Source organism: Protopterus annectens, chromosome 4.part0 (genome assembly GCF_019279795.1).
Source record: "Protopterus annectens isolate FY-2018-M chromosome 4.part0, PAN1.0, whole genome shotgun sequence".
Lineage (NCBI taxonomy): Eukaryota > Metazoa > Chordata > Ceratodontiformes > Protopteridae > Protopterus > Protopterus annectens.
In genome coordinates, this window is record NC_056733.1 from 1,714,670,068 (window position 1) to 1,714,687,520 (window position 17,453).

The 17,453-nt window shown below is 38.1% G+C and overlaps 1 long non-coding RNA gene across 4 annotated transcripts in view; it reads left to right on the forward strand.

Moving 5' to 3' along the window:
• The window catches only part of LOC122799993, a 910,576-nt gene that overhangs the window by 748,246 nt on the left and 144,877 nt on the right, over positions 1–17,453 (forward strand). For all 4 annotated transcript variants that reach the window (XR_006364517.1, XR_006364516.1, XR_006364518.1 and 1 more), the window contains one exon: positions 1,954–2,031. This is a non-coding gene — a long non-coding RNA (uncharacterized LOC122799993). The remainder of the gene's footprint in view (positions 1–1,953; positions 2,032–17,453) is intronic.

A 17,453-nucleotide genomic window follows, 5' to 3' on the forward strand; every position in this document is an offset into this window, starting at 1 on the left:
ACTGGTTGCACCACTAGGTTGTACATCTTACTGTTTAGCTTTTTTAGCATTCTTCTATCATACATTACACCTGACACTCTTTGCCAGTTGGATGCATCCCCTCTGATTCAAGCTGTGACCTCTTTATTTAGACCTTCATTCTCCTCAACCACCCTTCCCAGATTATTGAAGTTGTTAACCTGTTCCAGTATCTTCCCATCTACCATACCTCTCAACCTTACAAATTTTCACAGAATGTCCAGATTTTTGCCTCATATTTTTGGTCCGATTTTCATAAAATTGTGGTTTTCTGGCAAATTAGTGGTGAATCATTAAAGACTGAAGTTAGAAAATAATGACAGACATTTGAGTTTCAGACTTCATACCCTTCAGAAAATTCATACTAATGTAAAACCTGTTATTCATAGGTAGGTACTAGGCTATCAGCCCTGGGGCTTATATAAGCCTAGCCAAAAAGGTTCCCTGACTTTCACCACCCAAGAAAATGATTTTCCTGTGTCCCTGTCAAGACGTGCTGCAGAAGTGATCCCCGGGGTGCATTTTCTATTTCCCATCCAGTCGTCAAGATTTTTCTTAAAGAGGGCCAATGAGGAGCTTTGCTTGACGTGAATGGGTAGTCTGTTCCAGAGTATGGGAAATCTCTGGGATAGGAATTTATCCCTCCAGCATGTTCTGTTTATTGTGGTGACAAGGTTTAGGTCCCTGGAGAGTGTGGCTGGGAGAGATTGGGATTTCTTTAAGTGTAGCATGTCCAACAGCTCTGGGTTTGACATATCTTTGAATGTTAGGCAGAGATCGCCTCTGAATAGTATTCTATCAACTTTTCAAGTTTGTAAGAGCAATATTTAAAAATTGTCCCTATTTTTGGGCCTTTGTCCCACTTTTATTTATGGCTTTTTCCAGATTTCTTGCTCTAAGAGGTTGAGAGGTATGCTTCTATCTTAGTTTTCAGCTTCTTCTAATTTCCCCAATTTGGTGCCATTACTGCTGCCTTATCTGCACTCAGTTTCACCCCACGTTCCTTCAGTTTTGCATTCTATTCCCCTATTCTTTGTTGAAGTTCTTGCTCAGTCTGCCTGTAATGCCACATTGTCTGCATACAGCACCTTTGTTGGTCTGTTCTTTCCAACCTGTTTCCTAATGTAATCTATCACCAGTATGAACAGAAGTGGGCTCAGAACTGAACCCTGATGCACACCCACTACCACTGGGAACCTCTCTGAGACCAAACACTGTAAATTACTTGAGCCATTTTGTCCTTGCACATAGCCTTCACTAATTCTACCAATGTTTCTGGGACTTCAAACCACCACAAGACTGCCCAGATCAGCTTTCTTGGGACCTTGTTTTATGCTTTCTCAAATTCTAGGAATGCCCAGTTGGACTCTTTCCTCATCACTAGCTTCTTCTCAAATACCTGTCTCACTGCAAACATCAGGTCAGTTATGCTACACCTTGATCTCAATCCGAACTGCTCATCTTCTATCTTACTTTATCTTCTCTGTGTATCCGTTTAGTACCTGCTATAATAATTAAGTCTTGATGGTGATGGGATGTGAGGAAATAATGCATCTACATAATTCCTGATTACTGTGCTTGGGAAATTTCTTTTGACAGATGGGAAGTATCCTCCCTATAGTAGCTTCCATCTCATGACTTTTATAAGATAAACCATGTAGAAATGCTATCACCTCTATTTTTTTTTTTTTTGATCCTTGTACATAAATGACAGGTACAGACTCCTGTAAAAAAGAAGTCAGCTACTGAATGACCAAGATGCTTTTGCTTTCTGAATATCCTCATCTGGTGGCTGATGCATAGTGATGCAATAAAAAGTTCCTTAGTGTTCCATTGCCCTTGAAGATCTGAAACTATAATAAGTTATACATGAGTTTTATTTTCATTTTAATTCATTTTTTTCATCTTTTAGTAACTAATCTTTTTTATCCTCAGAGCCAGTCCTCCTCACCGCAGAAGCAGTCAGTTAAAAGTCGCTCAAAATCTACTGAAGAAGTCCAGCAAGCTAGAAAGGTAAATAATTTCCATGATAAAAATATGATAGCATTTAATGAAGATTTTTGTTTTCTGAATAAACAGCATCAAACAGAGATGATATTCATTTGAATTTTATTCAGCAGATCTGAAAATGACTTTGATCACATTTCTCTATATGAACTGTGACTTTTTAAAACAGTTAATCTGTCCAAAGCTCAGTGGCCTTCGGTACCTATAACTTTCAGTAAAGCATGCTCCATGTGGCAGAATTTTTGAATAAGGCAGTATGTCCTTCAGTATCCAATAAGGCTATAGTAAATAGGGTTTATCACATGATTCTTGTTCTTTCAATTACTGTTATAAAGAGTGTCGCTTTCCAAACCTTGTTTCTTGGATGTCAGTATGTACACAAATGACAGATAAGCATCTGTGAGATGAAATTAAATCAGCTAACTATGACAGTAGATGACATTAAGTAGAACAATGGCATTCTCTATCAAACTTGACTTTTTATGAGATTTTTGTCCAGTCTAACTTCTTAGAAATGTAATATGAGTTTTTGTGCTTCATCCCCTACACTGAAAAACTCTAAGTTTTAAGTGCAACAACTATTTAAAATATTGTCATTACACCTCTAAGAGCAATTGTTGTTAAAAGTGAGCTTATCCAATAACATAACAAGCATACAAAACAATGAAAAGAAATTCCTCACCTGACAAACAACAACAATATCTACATGCCATTTCTGGAAGAATAAAATGAATGAGCAGAGAAATAAAAATAAATAAAACAAAAATGAATTTCAAGAAATTAAGTTGAAATTCACCAGGCAAAGCCAAAAACCATATCTCCATTGTTAAAGTCACCATTCCATTGAGTAAAATTGAAAATCAAAATCTTTGTTATTTCCATTTGAGTGTGGATGCTGAATTCTTTGTAACAGTTTCAGCCTTGCCCCTCACTTTAACATGTTATTTGGTATTATATTGCCATTTGGCAATAAGTTGGAATCAATGGTGCATATTTTCAATCTCAAAACCACTGCTTCCAGCTTAACAGAAAAATGTAAATAAGAAATGTGGTGACTTTTCTTCACATAACTTATGAAGCAGTCAAGATACTGAATCCATTTAAGGAGCAGTCAGTTTGGCTGATGTCAAAGACATGTTCCAGCAGTACTGTGAGTGCAAAAAGAAATTGCCATATGTTTGCCAGTTTTAACTGAAAATAAAGAGTTTACAGATGTCTGCTGAAAAATATGTGACAGAATAAAGGCACCAAGCTAAAAGCCGTCAGTCTAGCAAATTGAATGATTCAATGTCGAGAGACAGAATTCTCTGTGGCTTAAAAATGACTAAGTGAAAAGTGGACTTTTGTAAGGGCTGGAAAGGGTTGGAACTAACTATGGAGAGCACTGTATATATGAGCAGAGTAGTGTAATAAATCAGTATTTAGATGAAATGGTTCATCAAAGACTGAAATCTGTGCAACATTAAAATGAAAACTGATGTTTTTAATACAAGACAGAATGAAACTGTCAAGGCAAAGTGCAGTATTAGAAATGTTTCAAGTCATATGGAAATAAATAAATAAAATTACTGGTAGGACTGAGTCTATCAAACAAGTATTCCTCCCTCAATCTCATGTAGCACAATAAGGTAAGAGATGCTTCAGCAGAAAACAGGACCTTAGATATTCTGTATAGCTATCTGCTAGTGCCTCTCATTTGTCTGACCATTCACAAAGGCCAAAAGCTGAAGTCCATTCTAACCTTAGTAACATCCTACTGGACCAGGCAATTATTTTTTCTTGTGCTGACTCAGCAGACTCTAAAGTGGTCTGTAAAGCTACTGACCTTCAAGGGCCTGGTTAAGGTCACTCATTGGAGTGTATTTATATTTTATTATATTAAAGTTTTTTGAGACATGGTTCTGAAATTGCTGCTGCTTTGTTTTCTGGTTTCTCAAACACTGCTGCCCTATATGGAGTCTTTTCTGTTTCTGTTTTCATTGTCTCTGGTACAGTTTGTGGTTCTTGGTATTATGTCTTCTGGAGTTTGAGCCGTTATCGAAGAAAGCATGAACAATATTATGAATGTCTCCAATACTGAGGATTTAACCATGTTACTGCAGCAAGTAAGTCAACAATTAAAAGATGCTGATTATCAATTAGCATCTCAGCAGTCCATTGAGATGTTACAATGTCCAGTGGGCGGAAGTTTGGAGCTCCCGCCTACTCAATGAACACCTATTCCCAGGGTGGCCCCAATTTCATCTGATAAACGAGTAAATTTCCAGGTTTGGAAAACTAATAAATTTGAGTTTAATGGATTGGGTGTTACCAACAGAGTAGCAAATGCAGGTAACTATTGGAAATCAATTATATAATTTTGAAAAGAAGTTGACTTTTTTCAAAAAAACTATAACTTGAGAACAGCTATCTCCTTAAAAATATATCGGCAAATATAGTGCCGAGAGGGCAACGTTTATGGAGGTTTCCTAATGGAGTCCAATAAGGAAATGAGTTTTATGAAGAATTGATTAGTGTTTTTAATAAAGCTGGCTTTGATGTACTTAAGTGTATGGTATAATACAATGACTTAAAGACTGAACAATTGTTGAATGAGCTTGATGGTCTGAAAATGGCTCATCTTAATAAAGTTATTTTTTTACCAGAATATATTTCAGAAAGTGGATTCACTATGTAATAGTATTCTACAGAGTAAAATAAAGAAGTTTAACAGGGACTTGAAAGAATACAAGAAGAGTTCTGCTACCCAAATCCAACAAATCAGAAGAATCATAAGAGGTTGAGTATGGCTGATCATCCAATATGGCAATAGCAGGAAGCAGAATCAGGAGAAGTTATTTATGAGGAAGATGGTGGGGCCATGCTTTTAGAGCACAGAGGTTATTGGAAGTCCAAAAGGTTAATGGAGAAGAGATTACAGCAAGCGGTGTTGAACAACAGGGAAGAGAATTATTTAAAGCAAGGGGCAAAATGATTCCAGAACAGAGCAGTTAAGAAATGAATTTAATAGTAAGTGCAGACATTACTGATTACCCTGTACACATATGTAACCCTACAGGAGATTTTTGCCTGTTTAATTTTTCTGATAATAATGTGAATATGAAACATCCAGATGTGCTAGCTAAGGAATTACCTTTTATTCCATCAAGAAGAGCTGGTATTACAGACAGTTTAATTGATTTAAAAATATATGCACATAAACTAAATCTTGGGGTTTGTTTTAATAATGGGTTTGTAGAGAAAATGAAAATGTGTTAAAGAAAACTAGTGTCTTTAATCCTTCTCTTAATTTTAGTCTCAGTGTGTTTGAAAAAATATGTGAAAATGAAATTTGTTCTTTACTTGCAAATCCATGTAAAAGAAAATGGTTCAATTTGTCTAATGATGAAGCAAGTGCTTTGAAGGATCTTTATGATGACAGTAATATTAGAGTGATAAAGCCAGACAAAGGTGGGGGGGGTCTTATAATTATGAATAGAGTGGAATATATTAGTAGAATGAATGGAATATTATTGGGGGATGAATATACCCAGATATCCCGGAATGACATGAATGTGGCTTTTGGGAAGATATACATAGCTTTATATGATTTATTATTAGAGGGACAAATAACTCAGAATGAATATCATTTTTTGGAAAATAGTGAACCTGTGATTGCTGGAATATTTGGGATTCTGAAAATACATAAATCTTTATTAGACCCACCTTTGAGACCAATTGTGGAGTCAAACCGTTTTAAAACATACTATGTTTCTAAAGTTATTGAAGATGTAAAAGTAATGAAGTCTGTGCAAAGGGTGCCACAAATTTGTAGAGACTTGTGACATTTTTTAACTCAACTAAATGAGTTGGATTATGATGATAATTATTTCCTCGTCACCTTAGATGTTAATAATTTATATTCTTTGATACCCCATAAGACAGGCCTAGAATGGTTTGAGTAGACGCTATTTGAAATTTGAAATTTAGAACCAAATAAGGTTAGAACCGTTACTACTCTTATGGACCAAGTTTTATCTAACAATTTTTTGTGGTTTGAAGGTCAATATTGTAAACAGAATATGGGTGTAACAATGGGAGCAACTTGTACTCCTAGTTTTGCCAACCTAGTAGTGACGTACTGGGAATCTAAGCATTTATTTAAAAGTAATTTTATTCATTACTGGTCTTTTTACACTCAATTGTTAGATGACATATTTACTTTATGGAGAGCTACTGAAAATGGGTTAGTATAATGTTTTGAATTTATTTCACAAACTACTGATTTTTTAACATTTAGTAGTTTTTATGACTCACAGAATTATTATTTTTTTGTATGTAATAATATTTAAGGACAGAGAAAAGAAAAGGTATGTTTCAAATATTTATAGGAAATCCACCTTTTCTGATTATTTTCTTTATTACATCAGCTGGCACTGGAGACATCGAAGAAAGCAGTGCTAAAGGGCCAGCTGGTGAGAGCAGCTAGGACGGTAACTGATGATAAGATGTTTCTGGAGGAATGTAATTTTATTGAATATGTGTTTTTAAAAAGAGGTTACCCTAATGAGTTTGTAGAAGATATTAAAAAAGAAGCACTGTTAAAAATAATTCAAGTGACAAATGCCCCTTTGCTAGGTAGTGGTAAAAAGATGGGTACTGATATGACAGGAAATAATTCTATAAGAGAGGGTAGTAATACAATGAATAATAATAAAAATAAAAATGAAAACAAAAATAATGAATTGAATAGGTCTGTTATAGAGCACAAAGCTTTTATTTCCACATATACTTTGAATAGTGAAGGTGCTTTTAATATTTTACATAAGAATTGGTTTATATTTTCCATTGATAATCAGGTCTCCTATTTGTTGCGGGATAAACCTATGGTATTGCATAAGAAGGATAGGTCTATTAAAAATTTGTTAGAAAAACCTAAAAAGATAGAAATAAAAAGACCACATGAAATAGTAAAGTGTGGAAGGTGTTCACAATGCCCTCTTATTTTGGTGATGAAGAACATTATTTTTGTGGAATAAGATGCATAATATAACAGGATATTTTTCCTGTGATTCCAAAGGAGTGGTGTATATAGCTTTACGTTAATTATGTTTAGCCTTCTACATTGGTAAGACCAGTAGAAGGCTGAAAGATACAATATATGAACATAAAATGGATATTAAAAAAGAAAAGGGTTCAAATGCTCTATATAAGGATCTAGTTGAACAACCTATGCATTTATTTAAGTTTATTGTTATTTAGCAATTTATTAAGGACCAGAGGGGTGTTATTATAGAACAGTATTTAAATTATTGAGAACTGAGATGGCAACTTTTGTTAAATGCTATGAGTCACCTTTGTCTAAATGAATGCTGCACTTTAATTCCCATCCTTAAATTAAGTCAATTGGAAGTATAAATACAATATTGTGTTTTTATGAAGTTTGTATTTAAAGGGATAATATGGTTTTATTATATGGTGTTTAAAGTATGTTTATTTACTAAGTTAAATGTTATGCAATATCTCTTTATATAATAGGGGACATTATTGAATGGGTTTAAGGTGTTCTGAGTGGTTTGTAGTTTTCAGGAGGGGTATTTAAACAATTGGTTTATTGTTTTGATAGTTCTGATGAAGTCTTGTTCAATTGAGATGGGAGTGCTTAACTGTGGATTGCATTTATATTTCATTATATTAAAGTTTTTTGAGATGTGTTTCTTAAATTGCTGCTGCTTGTTTTCTGGTTTATCAAACACTGCTGCCCTATGCAGAGTTTTTTCTGTTTCTGGTTTCATTGTCTCTGATGCACTTTGTGGTTCTTAAATATAAGATTCTCCATTCCCAAGCAGTAAAATAGAAGCTGTGATAAAGAACACCAGGCAGCAATAATTTTAAAATATGAATGGTGATTTTTTTATTTATTAGTGACTATTATTATTAAGGAAATTATTAGCTGAGAAGAAATAATCAATATAATATGGATATGCTCTAGTAACTTTCAATTCCACTATCACAGATGTTCCACTACTCCAGCTATAACCACCACAGTTGGCTCTTTCCTCTTGATTTATATGTCAGTTAAGCTTCATATTTCTAGTGTACAAACTGGATATACGAGACTTATCTAGTCTGTTTTACTGTCAAATTCTGCAGTTTCTCATATATGAAATAAGTATTGTGTTTCCTGTCTGTACAACTTTTATCTATTGCTTGTATGATTATTTTCTTATTTGTATAATCTTTCTTATACTGCACACTGTAATAGATTTTGTTAAGATTATTTATTTTCTATTTTTGGTGGTTTTCTCCCTAATCTTTTACTGAAAAGAGTGTTTGTGCCCGGTTGGACTTTCCAGGAGGAAGCCATATGAAATTTAACAGTAGAATGAATGATTAAAAAAATTGACTAATGTGTTTGAAATCTGAGACAGTCATTTCAAGGAATATTCCCTTTTCTTCAAGGTATGGGGATTACAGAGTTAGTATATATTAGTGTGGGGGTGTGGGAAGCTTGCCTTCCTACAAAAAGAAGTTTAAAGGAAAAGACTGATGTTTGAGATTTGCTCTTCTCCTTCTTTTTCTGTCTTTACTTTTGGTGTGTTTGGCACTCAGCATTTCGAGTGCTGAAATTTAAATATAGAGCCCTTCCCCAGTAAAAAAATGTAAAATAACATAACATGAAACAAAATAAAAATAAAATAAAATAAAATAATGCTCTAAAACTCATGGGCAATCTCCTAATAGCATTTACTTTATCTGGCTCTAATTGATAATGAACAACACATAAAACACTTAAATAACATTATCCTAGCATACTCCTCATTATCCAGAAAAGAATACTTTTGCAGAATCAAGATGTGATGCCCCACTACTTGACCAGTAATCAAGCAGCCTCAATCTTCACCACTGGCAAAAGTGGGCGATGTACATCGAGAGGGTGAGAAGTACACACACACAGTATTTCTAGATGCAGCTCTCTGCATCAAGTACAATTTCCCTCTTTCTCCAGATCCCCAGTAAGACCCCCCCCCCACCACAGCTATAGAGTTGAGTCCTTAGCCAGGGTTCCAAGCCAAGTCCTCCAACACTCTCTCTGTCCAACCAGTGCTTCATGTCTTTTCTCAAAAGTAGCTGACACATACAATCTTGGAGATACACATACCTGGGAAAGGCTGGCACAGGTCTACTAGCTATGCCCCCTTTTGCCCAGACTATAATGAAGTTATCACTGCCACCAGCCAGCTCCTTATCAGCTACTTTCAGGCACTTAACAAAGGGTGTCCAATCTTACTGTGTAATGTTAATATTAGTACAAATGATAGTTTGATCAAGACCACAGTGTCACCAAATAAACATGCAAGTACTCTCAGAACTTAAATATCTCTAGACAGATACACCACAATGAAATGTTTAAATATATTTAATAATAAATAGTAAATAGTAAAAGAACAAGGCAATGCTAAATATATTTACAGTGACATCAGAGTTCAAAATCACAGGAAATATTTAAAACAACATTGCAGGACAGTCTTGAATAAAGAAAAAATATGTAAACTAAGCTTTGCTATATTTCTGACTATATCTAAGAGAATTACTATAACCTAAGAATGTACTTACTACAGAACAAGGCAGCCATGTTGAATGGATCTTCTCTGGTTGTTGTCAGGTGAAAGATAGAATACAGAATGCTCTCACTCTCTCTCTCTCATTGGCTCCTCAAATTAATATATCAAATATTACTGTTGAGATAGCTTGCAGAATGACATTGTTTCTTGTTATCTGACTCTACCTCAGGTGAAACCCCCACTGTTGGAATTTGGCAGTATTTATCATCTACCTGTGAAAATACACAGACAAGAGCTTTTCCTCAGATTTTGATAGATGCTGGAAGTCATAAAACAATAAAACACTCCCAAGACAATACAGAAAGTTACCTAGTTTTAGACATTGTGTCTCCTTGCTGCCATAAATTAATTTTAATTCAGCTACTTTTTCTGAAATTTACTAGACTGAGGTTTACCTCCAGTTTCCACTGTTAAAATATATACATTTACACAGTAACAATAGTGCATGCACATTGCTATTCTTTTCCAGTGTGGATCCATTTTAAACACAAGCATTTTGAAATCCTTTTCAACACACATATCTGTACAAGCATGTTTGATATACACATAACATACAGTTCTAATACAGTTGTAACACAAGCATCTAACACAAATCATTTCAATATTCACCAATGACATATAATTATCTACAAAATTCCAGATAGCTGTGCAGGCAGTATCTCCTTTCATCACACAAGAGTTTAATTAAGATTTTCAGTGATGTTCTAGAATAAAATCTTCTACAGCAAGAAAACAAAATCAAAAAAGGTTCCTTTCCATTCTCCACAAATGTGGAGAATGGATTCCAATAGTATGTATCAGTGGGAAAATTACTATCAGCAGGGAGTATGTTTTCAAATCTTTGATGGTGCCAGGTAATGAAATGTAGATTTGTTTATGAAGAACAAGCTTTTCCTGCATCCTACTTAAAATATAATAATGTGCTGAAATTCAAAAACATCGTGGTCATGGCTGCAGATACCTTTCCTCTTCTTAGGTTCATAGGTATGTACTAGGCTATCTGCCTGAAGGCATTTATAAGCCTAGCCAGAATGTGCTGGCTGTTGCCACCCCCATAGATTAGTTCCCTGTGCCTCTGTCCAGCAGAGCTACTGAAATGATCCCCAGGGTAAACTTTCTGTTTCCCATCCACTCATCAAGGTTTCTCTTAAAGAGTGCTAGCAAGGAGCTCTGCCTAATGTAGATTGAAATCTTGTTCCAAAGCATGGGAAGTCTTTGGGACAGGAAACTATCCCTCCAGCACATCATATTTATTGTTGTAGTGAGGATTAGATCCCTAGAGCGTGTGGCTTAAGGGGATAAGGTTTTCTTTAGGTGGAGCATGTCCATCAATTCTGGGTTGGTCATGGCCTCTTATGTCAGGCAGAGATCACCTCGGAGCAGGTGGTATGCAACCAAGTACAGCTGGAGATTCTTCAGTCGAGCTGCATAGGGCATCTGCTTGAGGCCAGTGATCCTCTTGGTGAGGTACTTCTGTGGTCTTTCCAGCTGTTGCAGGTGTCTTGTAAGGTACATCCTAAATGGGGCATTGTACTCTATGATGGGTCTGATGAGTGATGAGTAGAGGGGCACAATGACCTCTTTTGAACTGGATGCAAACCCTTTTGTGATTAGGTGGGCCATATAGAAGGATTTTTAACCACTTTGGCAGTGTGAGTATCAAAGGAGAGATTACTATCTACTTGGGTCCCCAGATCCCTTATTAAGTTTTCCGTATTTAGAGGACTACCACCTATGTGATAGTTTGTGGGTACTTTGTTATTTCCAAAGGGAATAACTATGCACTTTTTGGCATTTAGCTTGAGGCCATAATTTTGACACCAGGTATCCATCTCAGTGAGACCATTTTGGAGGATGTCTGTGTCAGCCAGTGAGTCAATTATAGCCCCTAGTTTGCAGTCGTCTGCAAACCTGGTCATCCATAGTCCTCCTGTGCTTGTCTGTACCTCTGAGAAGTATATGCCGAACAGGAGTGGTCCTAGAATTGAGCCCCGGGGAATGCCACTTGTAACCTGTTTAGAGTCATACTTAGCTCCCACAACTCTTAGTGTGTGAGTTCTGCCCATAAGCCAATTGGCAACCCATCTTGTGACATAGGGGTTTATGTTCAAGCTGGTGAGTTTGTCTATAATACCAGAATGGGGAATGGTATTGAAGGCCTTTGCGAGGTCTAGGTAGGCTGTGTGTACCACCTTTCCCTTGTCTATGGCCTTGGTAACTGTCTCAAAGAAGTCCACCAGGTTTAGGGGGCATGATCTGCCCTTAACAAAGCCGAACTGGGTAGGGTCCAGTGTTTGGAGGTTCCCAATGTCTCTTTTAATGAGTTCCATGATGATGCACTCCATAGCCTTGCAGACCAAGCTAGGCAGGCTTATAGGGCAATAGTTCCCGGGGCCTGTTGTGGCTCCACCTTTGTGGAGCAGAATAACCGTTGCTGTGCACCACTCTATGGGTACATAGCCTGTGAAGAGGTTGAGCTTGAACAGTGTGTTTAGGTTAGGGGTTAGTTCATCTTTGAGCTTGTGTAGGATGTAGCCTGGGACACCGTCTGGTCTCATTGATGCTGTGTTTTTGGCTTTGGAGAGGGCTATTTTAACCTGAGTGTCTGTGATTTCAGGGCCTCTACATTCTTCTGGTATGGTTATGGGCCCTTTTGGGGGTAAGAGTGGGGTGAAGTTTGCACTGAACCTGTCTGCCAGGATGTTGGCAATATCGGTTGGTTCAGTGTATTTTGTGCCATTCTGCACTAACTCTGAGCAGATCTGAGCATTGCCACTTAGATTCTTGACATAGCTAAAGAATGCCTTGTGGTTATCTTTGGAGTCCTTGGCAAGTTTTCTTTCAAAGCTCGCCTTGGACGATTTTATGAGGGATCGTAGTTTCTTGCTGAACTGATCAGGGATGTCTTCCCTTCTTGGGATTTTACTCTTTTCTGTACTAGTTTCCTCCTTCTGTTGTATAGCTTGTTTATGGCAGGGGTCCACCGGACTGTTTTTTTTTTCATGGAGGAGTGTGTCTTGGTTTAGCTTGGGATAGCATGATCCATGCATTCTTGTAGGTGCCCGTAGAATGCATTAGTAAAGGATTTTGCAGTTTGGACAGTGTTATCCTTTAGCATGGGGGCTTTGAAACTTTCCACCTCTGTCTTAAGTAACGTGAAGTTTGCTTTTGAAAAGTTTTTAATGGTGGTTTCCTTGTCCGGGGGTGGGGGCGGAATGTGGATATCCAAAGTGATTTGTTTATGGTCAGATCTAACTAGCGAAGGGCTGACTTCTGGTGTGGAACACCGGTCGCCCATGTTGGTGATGACCAGGTCCAATATGTTGTTACCTCTGGTGGGAGCATTGACCAGTTGTTCCAGGGCATTTGAGTTTATAAATTCTAGGAAATGTTGGGCAAGGGATTTAGTACTTGAGTAGTTCTCCTAGTTAATGTTTGGGTAGTTGAAATGACCCAATATTAGGGTGTTTGGTAGGACCTTTATGTTATCCAGTGTTTCCAGAAATGCGGAATGGGAGTCCTGGAACATGGTAGGTGATCTGTAGCAAGCTACAATTTGAATTGCAGTTTTGCCCATTGTTAGTTGTACGTTGATAATCTCTGAAGCATCGTGCTGTGCCACTAACCTGGAGATGTGGGTATCCTTGATGAATATGGATACTTCCCCGCCTTTTGTATTTCGGTCCGAATTCTGTGGCCAAAATGTATAGTATGAGCTGTAGCCTGGTAGTGCTGGGGTGCTCTCTGGAGCCTTAAACCAAGTTTCTGTTACTGCATATATATAAGGTTTCTCCATACTGAGGAGTGCCTCGAGTGTGTGCATTTTGAGGTTTAGACTTCTGGCACTGAGTAGTATTACCCTCAGATTTTTGTTACTTGTGCTATTTACGGTGGTGGGTTTGTCTTTTGAGCCTCAAATAAAAAAGGCACTATGGAGGTGGCAAGAGCCTTGGCCAGTATTTGAAAGCCTAAGGGTGACAGGTGCAAGGTACTGTATGTATAGGTTCCTAGGTACATCGGTAGGTACACACCCGATTGTCAGAGGCCATTCATCAATCGAGGCAAACAGTGTCTGCTGTCGCCACCACATTGAGTAACCAACTGTCCCTCAGTGGAGCAGAGCCAATTGTGGGATACATGTGTGTAATCACTGTTCCCCACACACTCTGCATGGATTCCCTGGTGTGTTAATGAGTGGCTCCATATAATGTAATCATGGATGTAGTGGCAAAGCATGGGGTGTACCCATGACAGGTATCTGTCACCCCAGCATGCTCCATCTATGGTTGTGTGAAGGTGTAGCACATTATAGTGTGTGGCTCACTGTGACATACATTCCCAATGCTGGAGCACATCCATTAAACATCACTTGGACATACCATTAATAGGTCTCATCCATATGTAAACTAACTGAGTTACCCATTTGATTGCAGTATGGAGTAACAGCCGTAGTACAGTCCACATACAAAACACCATAACACGTTTACAAATCCCAGATGCCCAAGTGGTAAATGCACTGACTGTCGTGCATGTTCCCGGTTCCACGTCCTGCAAGGGACGTTACGTAATCCCGAAGGCACGAATAATGGATGTTGGATGCAGGTCATCAGATCAGGTTTAGCACATGTTAGTGCGAATATGCGTTGCCCAGTGCTGGTAAGCGTAGTTTAAACATGACTATATGGATATGCGTGAAACAGGGCTAAGCTTCTCTGAATATTGTGCAGATCATGGTCAATGATGTCCAGAACAGGTGAAACTAGCATTATTCACCCCTGTACTAATAGTGCCTGCTCTGAAGGGTAAAATGACCACTGCCAGGAGTAGAACACGCAATCATGTACACAATCACCTAACACTAAGCTACCCAAGATGTACCAACGGCAGGTGTGTAATGTGACAGGTTCAAACACAAACGTGCAGAGTCCAGGAAACAGTATACACCGACATGTACTCAATGAAAGGTGTATTCTCCCTCTCACTCTCTCTCTCTTATAGATATATATATGTATATATATAGATATATATATATATATATATATATATATATATAGAGAGAGAGAGACATATATATAATAGAGATAGAAAGGGTGATAGAGAGATATATGTTGATATATACGGATTCACCTATATCTGCAAATATATAGATAGGTCAATGACATGTACACAACCATGGAGGTAGAAATAAATAGGATACTGCCAACTATGGAATGTGTCACATACCGGCACGTGTAATCATGAGGCTTAAAGACCAAAAGAACACAGTACCGGAACACTGGAACCGTGTGTAATATTATCACAATATTAAGGGACATTTAGTTATCGCTGCCGGAGTTGCGGTCCATGTAGGTACTGTGTTCAACTGTGTTTGTGATTGCTGTAGTCTGTGTATGTGTGTGTTGAGGGTGCCATGTGCGTTTCCGTGGGACTGTAATGTGTGTGTGTGTGTTTGCATCGTGTGTCTGTTAGTGCTAACTCTGAGGTAGATCATTACGGTAGGTGTGGTTATAGCTGGCCGTAGGCATACGGTTACCACCTGTCCCACTTTAAGAGGGACAGCCCCTCCCTGGGCAGTTATGTCCTGACAAAAAATATTAAAAAGGGCAAATGTCCGAGATTGTAGGACATAATTATGTCCCATATATTATGTAATAGTTGCATTAAATAGTTATGCCTGTATCTAAAAAACGTAAATGTTACATGAAACATGATAAGTAGCTAAAGTGCTACAAGAATAAGTATGTATTCAGGATAAAAGTATGTTCTATCCTGTGTACTGACCGTGGGTATGTGTCGGCCTGTAAACACTGATGTGTGTCCTGCAAATGTCCCACTATGGCCATTTGAAAAGGTGGCAACCCATGCCAAAGAGGTTCAGTCACCAACACGACTGCAATGATTGCAAATATCTGTGACAGAAATACAAGAGACAGCTCTCATTTAGTAACATTCCTTTACATATCACTGTATTTCCGGAGGTATGGAAGTATCAACTTCACCTGCATACTATATAGAAACCAATTAATAATAGCTCAATGTATAAGTCCGTAACAACCATAGTTCAGTCTACTAACTGATAGGTCTTCAATTAGGGAAGGAGCCCACACACATATATGGAATATGTAGAAATGCAGTCCCCACAAACATGTATATGCTATGTATACCCACATACATCTCCCCCACACCCGAAACAATTGCAATACAGACTGTAATAACATCACAAACATCCACTCACTCAATTACATCTGCAGAGGTGTTAACATACCTTGTGAGAGACACATTTGTAAAGGTGCCATGTGAAATCGTAGCTGTTGTATAATGGAACAGACGGCGATGTTACAGGTTTTGTTTGCAATAGTCCCTTATTAGACGGTTGAGATGATAGGTACACTCACATGTAAAACCACATACTCTAGCCATCACACACAATCCACGGGGGACATGAATTCAAAATATCCGTGTCTCTACAAATAGCAGTTGCAATTCCTCACAACAAAACACATACAGGCCATCTCCCCGAAGGTAGGGCAAAAGGGCAACGCCCAAGTGGAGAATTCAATTATACCCCACTGTTGCCACATAATTGGCGAATGGAGTAGCTGCACAGCTGATGTGCATGTAATAATTTACTCAGGAACACCAATTGGCGGCAGGAAACCACATGTTACAGGTATCGACATATATAAGGATGACTTGCCATACATTCAAACCGTATGCTCATACCATAGAACCGTTTAAAAAGTAAAGGTGTAAGGGAGATATTTACGAAGATTCGGAACGCTAACAAGGTATGTAGAACACTCAGTATGTTAGTGTATGTAGAGCCTGGTTTGTATAAATTAAAAGTGTACGCAATGCATAAAGTGGGAAAAGGTATTATGTAGTGATGTCTTGTTGAGCATAGTAACGCTTGTAGAAATTGTGTGTCCTGCTGTGGGCCACAAGGTAAACATCACATACACCACAAGGGATGTTACATGAGGGCTTTAAACAGAACAATTCCACACCACCCGCCGTCAGTGGTAGGGTATGTCCAACAAGTATGTGCCATAGCAGGGGATCGTATATGTTGATATACTGTCACAGTAAGCATGTGTATGGGCATATAACGACAATAACATGCCTAAGGTGGTCCTGCTGTACAAATATGCTTTGCATTATGGGATAATGTGTAAAATATGTGTAATGTACAGTATTGTAGGTAGATATGTCAGATATTCTACACAGCATAACTGTTATATCATGCAAACAAAAGGTATCATCTATTGGCATGTACAATACACAATAACAGGATACATATGGCTTGTAGTCACAGGACACTGTAACAGCATGATAGCTAATCGAAATGGAAGAGCTACTCAATTAACCATGCACAAAGGACATGTAATAGCTTCACAGGTTCATAGTGAGGTACTATGCTGTCTGGCAAGTCTATTTGTGTAAGCCCAACTACAGTGTTTACACCAGCGGCACCTCTCTAGGGTAGTGTCCTGTCTGTGAACAGCAGAGCCATGTGTTACCTGCACCTCTGTACAGTACAGCCACTGCAGTGATCCCTGGCGTATCAGTGTGACCGCCTACAGAGTTACCTATGACCGGTGTGTTGGGTATGTTATAACACCCTATTGGCTGTAGTTGATGGGCACACATGAGTCTGTGGGCTATAAGTAATTGTTGTTGTGTTTGGTGATGGGGGCTGCCTCTGGTGCCTACACAGAGTATGGAGAGGTTCTGCAAATGTCATACTCATACTATGTGTGGCCTGTGGTGGTGGAGATCTAGTGAGACTATGTGATGAGTGGGGTGTGTTGCAAATGTTAAACG